Source organism: Ambystoma mexicanum, chromosome 14 (assembly GCF_040938575.1).
Source record: "Ambystoma mexicanum isolate Mex_15411 chromosome 14, UKY_AmexF1_1, whole genome shotgun sequence".
Taxonomy (NCBI): domain Eukaryota; kingdom Metazoa; phylum Chordata; class Amphibia; order Caudata; family Ambystomatidae; genus Ambystoma; species Ambystoma mexicanum.
In genome coordinates, this window is record NC_090940.1 from 289,335,688 (window position 1) to 289,353,482 (window position 17,795).

The window sequence follows — 17,795 nt, forward strand, 5'->3', positions numbered from 1 at the left end:
CTGCCTCTCGTAGAACCCAGAACTAAAATGTTAGTTTTGGATGAATTTATCACCAACCCATTCTTTTTCTTTTTAACAACTTTATTTATTTCGCTAACAGCATAACAAGAATATTATCCACACTGGCATTACTCCCATCACTATTGATATATGTGAAAAATGTTCAGTCCTCCCCCCCCTCAGCGGCCCCTCTTGTGACTTCCCCCATGTCTGTGATGCTCTGGCGGTCTGGGGATCTAGCGGGGCTCTGAGGCCCTAGAAAGTTTGTCACCAGGCGTGGTTGGAAAGTCAACGCTGGGAATCGGCTATTGTAGTCCAGCACTGGAGCCCAGCAGTCAGTGTAGCGATGGAGGGCCCCTTCTCTTGCCGCTGTGACTTTCTCAGCCACCAGTATTTTTCAAACTTTTATCCACCAGAGGGCTAGTAGGGGGCCCTCCTGCATTTTCCATTTACGTGCCACTGTGACCTTGGCTGCTAGCAGTAGCTGTGTTACCAGTTTAGCGGAACGGCCTGTTTTAGGATAGCAGTCTGGGCTTGCCACCCCCAGGAGGATCACTTCTGGGTCCATCGGCAGCCTGCACTGGGTAATGTCCTCAATGATTTGTATGATTTCCTTCCAGAAGGACTGTACCGTTGGGAAATCCCACCACATATGGAGGAAGGATCCTTGTTCGCCGCAGCGCCTCCAGCAGCTCGGGTCTATAGATGTGTTGCAAGGATGTAGACGGACTGGGGAGTAGTACCAGCGGTGGAGAAGCTTGAGGGCGCATTCCTTGTTTGTGACGCATCTGGAGGTCGAGTTGATTCTTGTCCATATCTCCACCCATGTCAGGTCTTCGATGGGGTGCCCCAGGTCTGCTTCCCATCCGGCCATGTATGGGGGTCTGATCTTTAACATATCTTCTTGGAGGAGGCGATATAGCCTAGTGATCCGCCCCGGTATGCGCCATCCCCCAGAGCCTGTTTGAGGGGGCGAAGGTCCCGGGTTGCTCCTTGACACACCGTCGGTGCGAGATCCAGTGGCGCAGTTGAGCATATGTGAACCTTTCCCTCTCCGTTAACTGGACACCAACCCATTCTTACTCATATTTTCTTGTAGACCAACCAAACTCCGCTGCAGACCTCAATCAACACAAAGTCATCGGCATACAGAATCCAAGCTAACGTTTGTTCACCAATCTTGGGGGGTGGGGAAAAGATCTAACATGGTCTAAAGTCTCACAAAGGTCAGACAAAAATAGATTGAACTGGTTTGGGACTTGCAGACAACCCTGTTTCAGTCCTCTATGGGTGTACATTTCTCTAGTCAACAACCCATGAGCATTTAGTCTGATTTGTTGATGTATACACAGCCTTAATTGCTGCCACTAAATCAGTGGGACAGTGTTACGCTCACCTTGTATCCACCAGGACGCCACTCAGCCGGGTTGGTTGCTGGTATCTTCTTCCCAGTTTTCCCAGATGTGGTCTGCGGGGAATGTTCTGCCTGAGAATACAGGAGGGCTGTGTTCAAGACTGGCCGACTGTGGTAAATATCCTCCCACCACCCCGTGTGACTTCAGCCCCTCTGAGCCCTCTCCTCACCTTGTTGTGGAATTAGGCGTGCTCTCCGCCCTGCCTTCTTGGCAGGTGCACGTTGTCTTTTGTGGGCGTGTGCAGCCAAGTTACCTCACTGGCGCGGGCCCTTTTGGTGTCTCTCAGGTAGGTCTTATTGCAGCCGTTTTGTATAACGTTGTTATTCTTGCATGCCTTTCTTTGTTTAATAAGGTCTTTTTTCTCCCTTAGGTGTGCGGAGCTTCAGCGTGGCAAACTGGTTGTGTTGGGCCTCGCCGGTAAATGATGGCGCGTGATGTGCGCTACGACGCGGTAAGTAAGCGATATGCGCAGCGCTGCCTTGTCTTGCCTTTGCTAACCTGTTTTCTTCCTTCCTTGCAGGTTGCGGTGTTTCTCCAGTGTGTGTGGAATTCCGGAGCGATGCCGGCCTGGAGGCGACCAGCCAGGTAAGCTTCTTGTGCAGTTCGTGTTTTTTCAATGTCAAATATGCTTTCTTTAATATTTTTCTTTCCTTTCCTCTTTCAGGTCTCTCGGTCCGGAAGGCATGTGTATCCAGAGGAAGCTGTTCACTGGAGCTGCGAGCGGATTATAAGATGGAGATTGCATGTAAGATGCTGCTAACGAGGTCCCTTTTGTCTCCTTGCAGATTTGCTTCTCCGAGGCTTGTGGGTATCACAGGACACGGTGAGCGTCACGTTGCAGTCTGCAAAGTAACGCGAATCGTGCTTTCTTGTTCGGGTGTGGTTTGAATAGCCTCAACAAAGTAGTCCAGGTAAAGTAGTCCCTAGGCCACCACACCCAAAACACTATACCGCATAGCTTGGTTCCTAGGAACCAAGCTATGTGGGTGCCTCCATGTTGGCTGAAGGCCCCAAACGAAAAGAGTAGTCCCCTGCACACATGTTCTTCAAAGTGTATGAGCCTGGTGCCATAGGTGCCAGGACTGGCCCCAAGAGAGCCTTGGGAGTGGGTGCCAGGCCTTCAAGGCCTTAATGGAGACCTGAGCCCTGATCCCACCTGGCAAGTGGGCTTGCCAGTGGGTGTTACGCTCATCTGACTCCCACGGAGGCGCTGGCCTGGTTCGCGCTGCTGTGACCTCTTCTAAGGTGATGCGCAGGGTTCGGAAGACGGACTGGACAGGGCCCCCAAATCTGGTTTGTCTGGCTCGCAGAAGTATCCTTCTGTAGGCGAAAATAGGGGATTAACTGTCTGCGGGGTAATGCAATCGGCCTCCCACTTTCCCCTCTCACCCTCCTCGAAACCCTTCTGTGATTTCTCGTAGCGTCTCACCTTAGGGTGTGGAAGGACGAGCTCTCCATCCTGCTTCTGATGCAGGGGCACGTTGGTATCCAGTTACTTCACTGGATTTTCGGATTGGTGAGAACCAAACTTGCTTGGCTTCCAGGTAAGTTTTTTGATAAGAGGTTCCCCTTGTGTCCATGCATTAATGTACTAATGCCAGTGTTTTTTTCCACATAGGGGCTGGGGTACGGAATGCCGGGGAACAGGCACCGACCCGAGAGGTGAAATCCTTGTAGAAATCAGGTAAGTCTTTAATGAGCGTTTTTTGGTAATGTCTTTTCATTCGCTCATTAACGCTGATGTCTCTTTTTCCCCTTAGGGGGCGGGGTCCGGAAATGCCAGGATGCGGCGCGGACCCGAAATGAAGAGGGAATGAATCAACAGGTAAGTCTTAACATGGAGATTTAGCTTTCCTTAATCCCTTCTCTCTCTCACCTTTTGTTCTGGTCTTTTTCTCCCTAGGCGCTGGGGCGTGACTGCAAATCCGGATGATCGCTGCTGAACATGGAGGCGCCCTGTAAAGGTGAGTGGAATGCGGTGCTGCAGCGATCGACGCAATGAGCTTTTAAATTAAAGTCTTCCTTTTCAGGATTGTCGGTGAGATGTCTCCGGGATGCGGATTTAGCAGGTAAGGACTTTTCCTTCTTCTGTTCTCTTCTTCTCTTCCTTTGCAGGTGATCCAGGATGCTGGCAGGCATGGCAGAAGTCAGGATGCAGGAGCAGACAAGGTGAGCGTCCAGCTGCTAGATGCATAACAACGCAAAGCACGTGTGGCTGTTCGGGTGGGGTTTAAATAGCCTTGGAAGAAGTTCCAGGTATGTATCCTTCCTCCAATCAGGTATGTATCCTTCCCCGACCACGCCCGGATGGTAAATTAGTCCCACAGGTAAAGTAGTTCCTTTCAGGCCTCAAGGAGGCCAGGATCCTGCAGCATGGTCTGCATCAGGTAAGTGCACCCAAGTACTCCCATAATGAGCCTGGCGCCTATGGCGCCAGGACTGATGTCTTTTATGAGCCTGGCGCCATAGGCGCCAGGACACTGTCCAAAGGGCCCCTATATGGGGTTGCTGGGTCCTTCCTTGGGGACTGGATGTCCGCTTTCGGGGACGCAGGGCTTGAACCCGCTCCCCGGGAGCGGGCATCATGACAGTGGGGACCTGGGGTGAGGGTCATGACAGACAGTTCCAGACTTCCATTTTCGACCATAATAGTTGCATGTCGACAATGTCAAAAGCTTTTTTCAAGTCGACAAAGGCAGGTACATTTTTGTTCCACTTTTGAGGACTTTCCCTCTCAGGATATTTAGCAGAAAAAGATTCAAGTCTTTTTCCACCCACTTTACGAAACCTGTTTGATGGGGGTCATCCTTGTTCGACTCTGAGGTCAATTTTTGAAGGTGTCGCAGGAGAAGAGCTGCAAACAGTTTGCCCAGCACACCCAAGGGGGCAATATGACGGTAGTTGGAAGGATCTGCCCTATTGCCCCGCTTGAACATCGGAGCAATTATGGCTGACATCCAAGTACTTAAAATCTCACCAAACTTCATGACCCGAGTAAAAAGCATATAAATGAAAGGTAACCAAGAGTCGGGCGCTTCTTTGATCATTGAGTAGGTGAGGCCGTCCAGCCCGGGGGCTCTTGAGGGGTTAGCTTTCTTAATTACTAATTCTAGATACAACATATCTATTGGGAAAGATCAAAACGCCTTTGTTTTTATAGACGGAAAGACATCTAACCCACTCAGAGGAACAAACAGTTTCTCATAGAACTCAATCCTCTTCTGTTACCAAATTTGGCAGAGGCGCTAGTTGCGAAGAGGTGCACTTATAAATCAATTGCCAAATGAGTCTTGCATCTTTTTTCACCAAGGAAAATAACATCGCTTCAGCATCCTTCTGTAGCATATAGGCTTTATAAAGGGCCACCCAATTTGTATACATTTGTTTCCTTTTTCTTAGCTGAACTCGATGCTGTCCATCTCTCAATCGACCAATTATCTGCAACTCTTTACACAACAGCTTTTTCTCAGCTATAATTCTCTCGTCAAAAGTATGGTTATGAGCAAGGAAGGATTTCTGTCCTTTTTTGTTAAACTCAAGCAACAGAGGGCATCATTTATATCTGCCTGAATTTCCAATTGTTTGGTGTATTTATCAAGTAATACTACTATATCCTGGGGCTTCAAACGCAAACGGTTTTCATCCTGCGTAGGTTCTAAATTTACTTGTCACTTTTTATCATTCACCTTTCTATTCCCAACCCAAGTCAGTTTTAAGAGACTGTGATCACTCATTAATTATACTACCGGTTATGAACACATGATCCAAGATGCTAGATTGCACTCCATTGGGCAGGTTGTTCTAGCCGGTAGATCACCCTTAGATTGGCCGTTAAGCATATGGAGGTCTGTAGCTCTCATCACTTTGAGCAATCTAAACAAACTCTCCTGTCTCCTACTTAACGACCCATCTTAGTCTTTAGTGATGTTCCCATTATTATCAATGCAGGTACAATTCAAATCTCCTCCATCAACTCTATAAAATGTACTTCATACTGTGTATAGAATTTGTCAATGGAGTCCGATACTGATTTTATAAATGACTCTGTTGTTATAGCTGCTCGATTCTAATAAGCATTAAGGATTAAGCCCCACCTAGAACAATGAGAGAAACCATCTTTTAATTTTATGCAAATAATTTGTAGGAAAGGATTCGGCTCCAAGTCTCAACCACTGTCAGCCCTATCCCGTTTTTCACCAGAATGAGGAGCCCGAAGAGGGGTGCTCTCTGTTGCCACAATATGCCAGGTTGAGATAGGAGCTAAATTCATCTAGTATAGGATTCACTTGCAACCAGGTTTCCTGTAAACATATCACATCAAGGTTTCCAGCAAGTAGATCTTTATCTCTGCACAGATGGGAAAAACCCCTAGTGTTCCAAAATCCCATCACGCAAGGACTCTGTAGTTGTGAATTGCAAACTGGTGTCAGAGGTTGGGGCCACCCTGGACACAAGGCTGAGGTAGCAGTCTTGCGCATTAATTCACTTAATTCTTTGATCTTACGGTTACCCATGTCAGAACAGTTAAATGTCACTTTTAGAGGGCCTTTTGGATTTATGTGGGCGGTGCTAGCTACTTGGTTGGCCGTCTCAATTTGCCTCCCTGCTACACCCTCTCTGGGTACCTCAAAGCAGAGAAACTTTCCAGGTAAAGTAGAAGGCAATTTTGAGCAATAATGTACCCTAGGAATCCTCTTAGAATTGTCAGATTTTGAAATTACCAGGCTTCTTTTCACTAAAGGTTCACTCAACTCGAATCCTAAAGGGAGAAGCAGATGGGGCATTTCAAGCAGAGAAGACCTAACCCCATTAGACTTCAAGTGTAGGTTCACTTTATCAAATTGGGATTCCTTTACAAACTCTACAACGTTAATGTCGTCCGAGTGAATGAATCACAATAAGGGATATGCTGAAACAATCTCATTACATTTGAACGATTTAAAATCAAGCCATGGTCCACTGATAGTAAACGTTCCAAGCATAAAGTATGAACCTCCTGTTTTTTTCTCTCATTCCTTTGCTGATTGTGCTTTTTGCCGAATTTCACAAAGTTTAAGGCTGCATCCAAATTCTTTTGAGTAATGCCACGCTCAGGGATTGGTAATTTTTGCTGAGCCTGCAAGGCTGCAAGGATTGACAACTATTCTCAACCTTCCATTTCACATTCACAGCTAGCCATTTATCCTCCACGGTCAAAAAAGGGCAATTATCTTTCATAGCGCAAACCGGCTTTGCGCTAACCATAGTATGGAGGTTGGATGAACGTCATGCCCCCTTTTTTAGAGACCCAGTTCTGATGGATTGAGCACGGTAAAGTTCTGTAACTCTCCAGCCATATCTTCCTCTGCATCCTTGCCATCATGGATTGTGTAAATTGATATGTTCATACTGTCATCATCGAAGAAAAAGTTACCTTCCAAGTGAACAGGATCAGTAGCCGATCTGTTAAGCTCTTTTTGACACGCCATACCCTGTCCCAGAACCGTCAGCAAACAGATTTTCTTGTTCAGCAATCTGATTCCTTGGTGCTTGAGGAATCAACAGATTTACAAAGAAATTCCTCGCTCTATTAGATTTCCTGTTTTTCTGAGCTGGAAAATTTTTCGACTTTCTTGTTTGTGGATCATCTTTTGTACTCTCATTGAATAATTTTATTTTCTTTCTTTTCTGGAAGATTGGAAAAGAAAGGGCCGTAGGGGCATTCGAGGAAGTTCTGATATTGATACTGTTTTAACTGCTGATTCAGCGATGGGCTCCATTTCTGTCTCAGTTTCAGAGGGCTCACCAATTGCGTTAGAGAAATACCTATTTAATGTTTGCAGACTTTCGTCGCCCTGAATGATGGTTGGTTGGACGATTCTTCCACTTTGGAGTTCACCAGAACCTATATTAGATTGTTTTCCGCTCTTGTTAACTTTGATGTGGTCTCATAAACCCGCAGGAAAGACATCTGAGATTTCTGGCCCTGTACCGTTGCCTTCACATGCAGTAACTCCAGCAATGATCCCCATGAGCATTTATTTTTCAGCCCGCTCCAGTTCAAGAGCTTCTTGAAGTTTACTTTGCAGCCATTTCAAGGTTTCTGCTTCATGATCCACTCTTGTTTGCAATGAGGTAATTAATGATTCAATATATATCATTTTTTAAACAATTTTTATAACACACTTTATTAGTTTAAACGAGTGCATATAACAAATAGGTGAGGTAAGGGTAGGCTGTTATCCCAATTGTTCATACAGTCACAATGCAGCCGGGGCGCCAAAGACGGAGAGGAGGGGGGGGAATAAAGGAATATATATCATTTTTGAGTGGATCATCGCTAATAGAATAGCCTGATCTTTAATGTTATCGTTCATAGATTTGTAGAGCTTTAGGAACGGCGACAGAGAGATGGGTAATGCTGACATCACACTACATTGGGTCTTGAAAGCTGTCAGTTTAAATATTGTGCCGTGCCGCTAATGGTTTTAGGAGAAAAGACAGAGTCGTCCAGTGGGCAGATGATGAGGATAGTTTATCCTGGACCTCAACTGGGTCCATTTGAGGTTCTGTTGAAATTGAAATTAGCAGTTCCTGGGCGTCCAACAGTAGCTCCAATTCCTTAAGGATATCAACCTGGCCTGCATCAAAGGACAGCGTTTGTGGATTCAATGGGAGATGGGGATGGTTGATATCTTTCATGTGTTGAGGAAGTCGCGCCATCGGCAAATGGGCCTTGAAGTCTGTTTTTGAAGGTTAAGGACCTCATCAGGAGTTGGGTGCAGCAGGAAAATGTGGCAGTAGCACTATAGCTTCCATTTACTGCTCCGCCCAATCCTGAGTATGGCCCTACCTGGACACATTCACCTCCAGCTCTGAGCTGGACATGAATGCGCCGGCGGTATGGGCATTTTTGGTGCTATTACCGCCAGCAGTATTTTAGCCAGAGGTAATAGCGCCATCCATCCACATTGCGTCCAATGGACTCAATGGGGAATGGGTATTTACCGCCTTACCACTACTCGTGATCCAGCGCAAATTACAGACATAGTACCAGTAACGATAATCCACCCTGGGATACCGCCCAACTTGTGATGAGGGCCTTAGTCTTTCGCTCGCATTTTCCTTTAATATATGCTATGTCTCTCGTTAGTTGTGCAGCAAGCAGAGAAACAGGCCTCTCAATACTCTCACTTTGCACGGTCGATAAAACTGATCGATTCGGGGGTCTATGTACAGTTGGTGATATTTCCTGCCAAAGTTGTATATCATCCGATATTGCCTTAATTTGAACAAACATGTTCCCCTGTAGATCGGATGGAAGTGGATCAGTCTCTCCCAATCCCAAAGGGAAGGAAAAATCTCCTGCAACCAATGTTGGATTCTCAGCCTGGTTGCACCTAGACCAGGACTCCCGGGCCTACTCCACGCCGGCATCAGGGGCCTTACCAAGCGGTTTAAAAGACCCCAAGCTGTTATAGGTGCTTCCTTTGATCTCTTGATGAAAAGTATCCAGCAAAGCCGCTACTTCAAGTATTTCTTCGTCAGTCAAGTCATGAACATTCCTCCTGGGAGCCATCTGTGTTTCGATTGCCATAGATCCCAAAACCAGATCGTTACTATTTATCAAGTGGAAATCCTTGGTTGGTTAGACCGCAATGGCGCACATCACTACAATCATTGGGGGGGATTTCTTCGCTTTCAGAACTTTAGTAAGGTCTGCACATTCCATGCCTCCCCTCGAGTCTTCAATACATGTTTTCGCATCTTTCAGACATGGTTGTAAGACATCACTTTGAAGCAAACTAATTGTGGAAGAGGGCGCCGTTAAAGTTGATGTAAGTGATTTCTGGGCTTTTAGTGACTTTCCGCTCTCTTGACATATGACTTGCTGTCGTGTACGAGGGGGGATAAGCACAGATTCCCTTGCTGAGTCCAACATTTCCAACACAACAGTGGGAGTTTTCTGTCCCCACCACCTGCCTTGATGATCCCCCAACAAAAGTAATACCCGCAGGTCAAATCCCAGATCTCAAATCCTAGAAATATAGCAAGGAAGCGAAGATTTACCATTTAGGTCCAGTATTGCCTAATAATGTTTTTGTTAATCCTGTATCTGTCATACTAGTCTATACCTGTACAATCTCTGTCCTGACCCACATGTAACCAGGGTTAAGTATTGTTTATATTTCACTGGATTGTAATGTACCTGCCCCCTCTGTATGTAACTACTAAGTTTCTCAAGCACCCAGTTACCTCAGGGTTTGGCGTGCGATACATATATTAAACAAAAATACGAATACTAAGAGGGTCTTACCCTTTTTTATAAAATGTCCTAATAGGCAAGAACTTCGTTCTGGGCCTTCCTGGCATCCTGGGAACAGAGGAAGAACTCCAACACTCTCTGCGAAGCTCCACGTCCCCAGTAAGGTTTTAACAGTTGTGATCGCCTCCAATGAAAACAGCAGTGAAGGAAGACTGCATGCTTCTTCCCACACAGGAAACACTCCAACACACTCTGCGACGCTGCGCGTCCGGAGTAAGGTTTACACAGTTGGGACCGCCTCCAATGAAAACAACAGTGAAGGAAGACTGCATGCTTCTCTCCACACAGGAAACACTCCACACACTTCATCGTATATGACACAGATTGTCTGCTGAGGGAGGGCCAGTGTGGTGCTGCCCCTTTAAGGGAAGGGCATGCGGCGGAGTGACGTTGCACTCCGTCGCATGCACTATAAATAAAGGGGGCGTTCCCGGCCGTTTTTGTGCAACCGGGGAGCCCGAACACAGCAGACATCTCTGGCTTAGTCTGTGGGCGTTGGGGGCTCACGGGAATCGCTAGCAGGGTCATTGAGAGACCCCCAACAGTGGTGATGAGTCCGGGATGTCGCCCGGGCCCGGGGGTGAATACAAAATAATTTTTCTGCGCGGAGCGGATGAGGAGGCTCGTTCGTTCCATGCCACGGGCCGAGTGATTACCACGCGGCAGGCGGCCATTTTGAATGTTACGCAGTGGATGTTCACAGCGCTCCGGTAGGGCCCGTGATTGACATCCAGGCATAGGTTTTGGACACAATGATAGCGGGCAGCTATATCTGCCTACACATGCCCACATTTTGAATTTCTTTTGATATTTGGGCGGATTACACCGAGTGAAGGCGAGGTGCTGGGGAAAGACTGCTGAGGCCTGCCTGATCCCTGGACCTCCCTCGCTCAAGTCTTGGGACACTTTCTGGACTGTGCATCATCCACACAGCTCTGCAACTGGAGGATTCTTATCTTCATCATCATTATCAACATCATGACCATCTGCTGAATCCAAGTCTGAACTCTGTACTGGTGGACTTTGGGGCCTGCTACAGATCATCATCATCATCATCATCATCATCCGGTCTGGACATTTGGCCCTTTGTGTGTGTGGCTGGACTGGTGTACTCCACGGCCTCCGAGGCTTGTGCTGGCTGGGTGAGTTGCGGCCCCTGCCCCAGTGCGGGGGTGCCTGTGCGCTTTAACCCATGAGTGCACCTGCAGATCAAGACAGTGGGCCACCTGTGGATCAACAGCTACCTCAAGGTCTGCCTATACCTGGGGCACAACCAGCTGTGCAACCGGTGCCTCAAGCCATGGCACAAATGCAGGCCCCTGCAGCGCTCCAGCCAATCCCGGAGTTTGATGTCTCAGGCCCTCCTTCGAGTCTGGGTCCCAGATGGACACGGTGGGTTGACCGCCTGGACATGTACTTCAGGGCCACCATGGAGACGAATGATGATGGGAAGCTGGCAACGATACTGTATGCTGCGGGGCCTGCGGTGCAGGAAATATTTGAATCACTCCAGACTACTGATGCCTCGTATGATGCAGCCAAGACAGCTCTCCGCAACCATTTCATCCCATTAGCCAACGCAGACTATGAGAGGTTTGTAATGCTGTCGGCTCGCCAGAAGGAAGATGAGGCTCTGGACACTTTTTATGGTTGTCTGAAACACCTGTCTTTGGCGTGTGCATGGGGTGACCCGGATGACTGACTCCTCATCCACGCTTGTTCGTCGGGGAAGTTACGGTGACAAGTGCTGTGGGAACCAGGGACTACCCTTGCTCGCATCCTGGAGCTGGGGTGCTGCCATGAAGTCTCGGAGGCACGTGCATCCAGGATGGAAGCAGGAACTCGCCCAGTGAAAAACAGAGGAGGTATGTGCAGTGGTGTGTGGCAGCAGAGGTTCCAGGAGGCCCAGCGGCAACTTCCGCAACAGGGGCGGACGAGCTGCAGATTCAAGCCACAAGTGTGGCTACGACCTGCCCCACCCTGCCGAGTGTCCAGCGGTAGGCAAGACCTGGGGGCGTGTGGCTTTGCTGACCACTATGCAAGGGTGTGCAAAGCATCTCTCCCAACAGTGGTGCCCAAAGGCCCAGTAAAGTCTGGTTTCCTGCGTCAATCTCGCCCACCGAATGTGGCCCAAGTAGACCAAGGAGAAGAGGTGCCCAGGCGGGTGAGGAAGAGGAAGAAGACGAGGAGAACATCTTCTTTGTATCGAGTGTGGAGGCCCTCAAATCAAAGAGCAGACGGCAACCACAATGCATTGTCACAGTGAACAGGTCCCCGTCCCCGTGCTGGTGGACACGGGTGCATCTGTTAATGTGATGGCCCGAGGACACTATGATGCGATGTACGCCCCACCAAAGCTGGTCACCTCCAGGGCTCGCATCTTCACGTTCGGAGGGTCCAAGCCAATTCCCCTAGATGGGGTGTTTGTGGCCAAAGTGGAGCATGCAGGATCAAAGATCACTGCAAGGTTCTATGTGACGCAGGTAATCACTAATACGCTGCTGAGCTGCGCCACTGCGGAGGCCCTGGGCATCATGAGTTTCGCCTACTCTGTATACATTGAAGACATTCACGACCTGCTGGACAAATACTCTGGCCTGTTCTAAGGGATCGACAGATGGCTGGGGATCCGGTGAGGCTACACATAGATGAGTCTGTGCAGCCCATCGCTTTGAAACACCGGAGAGTGCCCTTCCACTTGAGAGAACTAGTGGACAAGGAGCTAGACAATTTTGTGACCTTGGACATCATTGAAAAGGTGGAGGGTCCCACACCGTGGGCATCCCCTATATTGGTGGCAAAGAAACTGAAACAACTCAGTAAGGATTTGTGTTGATATGAGGCTCCCAAACAAAGCCATACGGAGGGAGCAACACCTCACACCGATCATTGATGACATTATTGCAGAGCTGCAAGGGGCTTGCTTCTTTTCGAAGCTCGACCTCAGGGTCGACCATCAAGCCATCCTGCATCCAGAGTCTAGATACATACTGACTTTTACCACCCACAGAGGCCTATATAGGTATAAGAGACTCCATTTTGGAGCGTCGTCGGCAGCCAAGGTATTTCAAAATATCATCAGAGGTGCCCTGGCTGACCTGGACGGGGTGTTGAATATCAGCAACGACATCCTGGTATTTGCAAAGACTGAGGTAGACCACTTGCGCAAGCTGGCCAGGACTTTTGTGCGGCTGCAGTCACTGGACCTTACCCTCCACCAGGAAAATGTTTGTTTTTACGACCAACCATTGAATTCTTTGGATTAATGTTCAAGGAGGGTGGCGTGTCACCAGACCCCAGGAAGGTAAAGGACATTGAAGAGGCCCGACCACCGGAGAATGTGTCCAAGGTGAGGAGTTTTCTTGGGATGGTGATATACTGCGGGCGATTCATCAAGAATTTAACGTCCGGGTCGGAGCCCTTGAGGGCCCTTACCAAGAAAGACACAGTATGGCAGTGGGGCCCTCTCGAACAGGCAGCATTTGAGGAAATTAAAGGCGCCCTCACGGCCGAAGACACAATGGCATTTTTCGACCCAGCACTCCGGTCGGAGATAATTGTGGATGCCAGCCTGTTTGGCCTGGGGGCAGTGCTGACGCAGATTGGCCCTGATGACAACGTCCGCCCTGTGGCATATGCAAGCAAGGCGCTGTCTGACACCGAACAGTGCTACTCCCAGATCGAGCGGGAGGCCCTTGCCGACCTGTGGGGGTGCAGGAATTTCAGGCTGTATGTCCTAGACCGGCCTGTGACTGTTGTGACTGACCACAAACCCATGCTTCCCATTCTGGCGGGGTCATTGTCAAAACCACCGGTGAGAATCGAAAGATGGATGTTAGCGCTCCTCGAGTACGGGGTCTCGCTGGTGTATAGACCCGGCTCCAACAATCCAGCAGACTACTTATCCTGCCCTCCGGGGAGTGGCAGCGAGGATGCACCGGACGCATGTGCGGATGAAGTGGATGACCACGTGCAGATAGTGGTGCAAGCAGCCACACCGAATGCCATGCCGCTGGAGGATCTCGAGGCAGCAGCTGCCCAGGATTAGTGTTTTCACATCCTGAAGACCACCATGCAACAGGGGTCATGGAAGACGGTGCTCGAATCTCTGGCTGGACGCACCCAAGAAGCAAAAGGGGTGCTAGAACAACTGTGGAAAGTGAGGGAAGAACTGTCATTTTCCGCCACAGGCCTCCTGCTCAGGGGCGACCGAATCGTTGTTCTCCAAGCCAAGATCCAGGACGTAATAAGTCTCGCCCATCAAGGACACCAAGGGGCCGCAAAGACAAAGGCCCGTCTACGCCTCAAAGTGTGGTTCCCTGAACTCGAACGGCGGGTGGATGAATATGTGGCCACGTGTGTCTGGTGCCAGGCGGCATCCCGTGGGAGGTGGTACACGCCGATTTTGGATCCACTACGCAGGGCACACACTTCCTGGTGGTGGTGGATGAGTACTTCAGATACCCGGAGGTCGAATTTGTTGACTCTGTGGCATTTGAGCACGTGGTGGTGGCCCTAGAGAAAGTCTTCGCCTCCCATGGTCTTCCTCATACCCTGTGCTCCAACCACAGGACACCATTCCAGGGTGAGCGGTTCGCGGAACTGGTGATGGATATGGGGTCCAACATCAGACAGTCAACCCGCTCTGGCCAAGAGCTAACAGGGAGGCGGAAAGGTTCATGCAGACTTTGAACAAGACAGTCCGCATAGCGCAAGGCCAAGGCAGGTGCCTGAGAAGGGTGCTGTACCAGTTTCTGAGGATCTACCGCTCCACTCCCCATACATCGATGGGGGTGGCACCGGCAGAAGCCCTGTTAAAGCGGTGCCCTCACAGACTGTTGCCCGAGGTTGTGGAGAAAGAACCAGGAGTCATCGATGACCAGCAGGTGGAGCGTGATCGCCGGCTGAGGACCAAACAAGAAAATGCAAGGCGAGGACTCCGCCCCCAACACCTGGCACCTGGGGATGAGGTGCTGATCAGAAATAGGCACCCCCAAGGGAAGCTGTCCCTCCCTTATGAACCGGAGCCACTGGACGTTGTAGCTGTAAAAGGATCAATGGTGACAGCCTCTGATGGCAAGTCGTCAGTCACCAGAAACGTGAGTTTTTTCAAGAGACTGGGTGACACAAGGACTGACACACCCCAGGAGCAGGACATTATGGAGGTACCTGACGAGGGTGGAGGTGCTGGACCCTGCCCGTCGCCTCCCGCCGAGGTAACACCTGCTGCCGGATCTCCCGTGCCGGAGGTGAGCAGGAGGTACCCCCTGAGGACAGGGCCAGGGAAACCTGCTAACCTCGCCGACTACGTGGTAGGACAGGTATCCTGAATGACCCGCGGGTCGCTGTAGTCATAAGGGGGGCCCTGGCCTGCTGTGATTAAAGGGGTACCGCGGGGTGACATGTTTCTCGTTATAGTGTTTGATGTGTTGTTTTTGTTGTTTAAATTGGTGATGTACATTTTTTGTCCTCATGAAAAAGGAGGAGTGTGGTGCTGCCCCTTTAAGGGAAGGGCACACTGCGACGTTGCACTCTGCTGCGTGCACTATAAATAAAGGGGGCGTTCCCAGCCGCATTAGTGCGACCAGGGAGCCCGAACACAGCAGATGTCTCCAGCTGAGTCTGTCGGGGTTGGGGGCTCACGGGAATCACAAACAGGGTCATTGAGAGACCCCCAACAGCCAGAGTGCCATAAAGTAGAGCTGACAATGACAAAAGGGCATGGCAGGAGGTCTGAGCAGGGAGTCTCCTGTTTGAGGACGTGTGCGTGAATGAGTCCGTCTGCTGGGTGGGGCTGAAAGAAAGCAGGAACAGAGAGCTAGTGTGAGGTGAGTTAATTAGCAAATGGAAACGAGCACAGCTTCTCACAAAAAAAACATTGCAGGAGCGATCGCACTGCAATTTATGAAATGATTTAATTTGTCCCGTTGTATACTTGAGTACCAGTACACTCCTTCAGTTTGGAAAAATCCCAGTCCTCAATAATTAGATAATTTAGTAGTTCCGGCCCTCAGAGTCGCCTAGGACCGGCCTATTTAATGCACTGAATACTTAATGCCATTTGTGCGGTTTATATGTAACCCTACTTTTTTATTAGCAGTCATAGATGTAAATAAAACAAGCATTGGCAAACCTAACAATTTTAGCTTTTGTTTAGTTATGGCATAGACATTTACCAAGCACTTCTACAATGGCACTACTTGGTCATAAGATGGCAACAGCTTGTGTGAGTACCTTAACATATGATGCCCAATCCTAGCAAATGAACTACACTAAAGCCAAGTGTTGGTTTTTACTAATTTTAGTTTTAACAGTGCTTCAGTATAAGGAATAGATGTGAGGAGACACATATTGCTTAGAAATCAAGTGGCTGACATCAAACTTGGTTCATATTTTATTACACCAGGAGCTAATTTACAGCGGCAATTAAGCCATTAACTCCCAGAAGACTGCTTAGAATTAACAGTGGCAGGTATATGTGTCTGTTGTACGAGTGCCTGTGAGAATGGCATTCTTTCTTTTCAGCTCCGTTCTCACTGCAGAAGCTGAAGAAAGGCAACACAGTACAGATCCCTCACCGAAGGTTCAACTGTGACTTGCTACTTGGAGTCAGCAGCTCCTTCTTGTAGTCTTACACGCGTCAGCAAAAGAAACATCATTGAGGTAGATGGGCCACGTAACTACGGATGGTGGGGCCTGGTGCTTAGGAGGTAAAAAGCTAGAGCAGGATTCTGTAGGTTGTGGTTTAGCGGCCAGTTATGTTACATTGGGCGTGTGGGAGTCTTTATGCTTTACTGGTGACTGCATGGCCCAAACGTAAAGGAGAGTCCCCATGTGGTGAGCAAGGATTGCGACAGGCTAGAAAAGTTGCTGGCGACCGCAAGAGGGAAGCATTCTTCTTCTGTTAAGCTTCAAGGCTGGTTTTCAGCATGACATGCAATATTAAAAGGAAAAGTCAATTTGAGGTTCGCCCTTTATACAAACATAGTGAAAGGTAAAGTCCTGTCCTCTTCAGCACTGGACTGTACCAGTGCTGCTATGGACCGTGTGCTGCAATGGGTATGTGGTACCTGGACGTTTATAATTTATTGGATTGGCTGCTTTGCCAATGGGCTGATCAAGTGGAACTGGGCATTGGCCTGTTGGCTTCCTCTTATAGCTTTCCTGTTTGGATTGAAGTGTGTTTTTATGGAGATTGCATTGTAGAGTAGGCTAAGGAGATCCCCTCTCGAGGAACCGGGAGCATGGCAAACGCTTGCTGCAGGACTCAGCTGGCAGAGACACGTCAGAGTAGCAGAAGGCTCCAGGCTGGCTGGCGAGAACACCAGCAGCATCACGCGGCAGAGACAAGTGGTTGGGCGGTGACCAGACACCCGAGGAAGCGGCAAAGTCTCCACCGAGCCGGCATGCTCCCAAGAAGTCCGGGGAAGCCTGCAATGGACCAGAGGATGAAAGCCAAAATCCCAGAGGTACCGGGGTGGCTAAGTCCGAGGTTGGGGTTCCCCAGAGACCACCACAGTCACCAGTGACGTTGAGGCATTAGAATTAGGAAGACAGGGAGGAATCATGTTTAAACCTCTTTCCCCAGAAACCAAGATATCAAGAATATAGTCTGATGAATCAGTAGTGATTGCTCCCAGAAACCTGGCCTGGGACCCTTCTCATGTGACCATGGAAAGGCAGATGCTTCCTGATCCCAAACCTGGGGGTGGTGTACTATGGGAAGATCACATGGCGGGAAGCATACCAGGAGACGGGGAAACCCCTGTGTTCAACTTTCCCCGTAATCCCACACTTTTGATGGCTGTTTGTCAAACTGCAGAAGTTAGAAAACCTAATTTTGTTGTTGGGGACAACAAGTCCCATAATCCCATAAGTACTGGGACAAGGAAGAGCACTGAAGAGTCAGGCTGTAGTAGTCTGACAATTAAGCCTAACAGCCGACACCTGAAGGAACCTGAGAGGCATAAAAGGGGAGAATGGATTCAACCAGGGGAAAGAGCTCTGATCCCCACAGATGTATTTCTTATTCCCGCTAAGGGTACTTATGTCCGCCTTGCCTCCAAGTCAGGCCT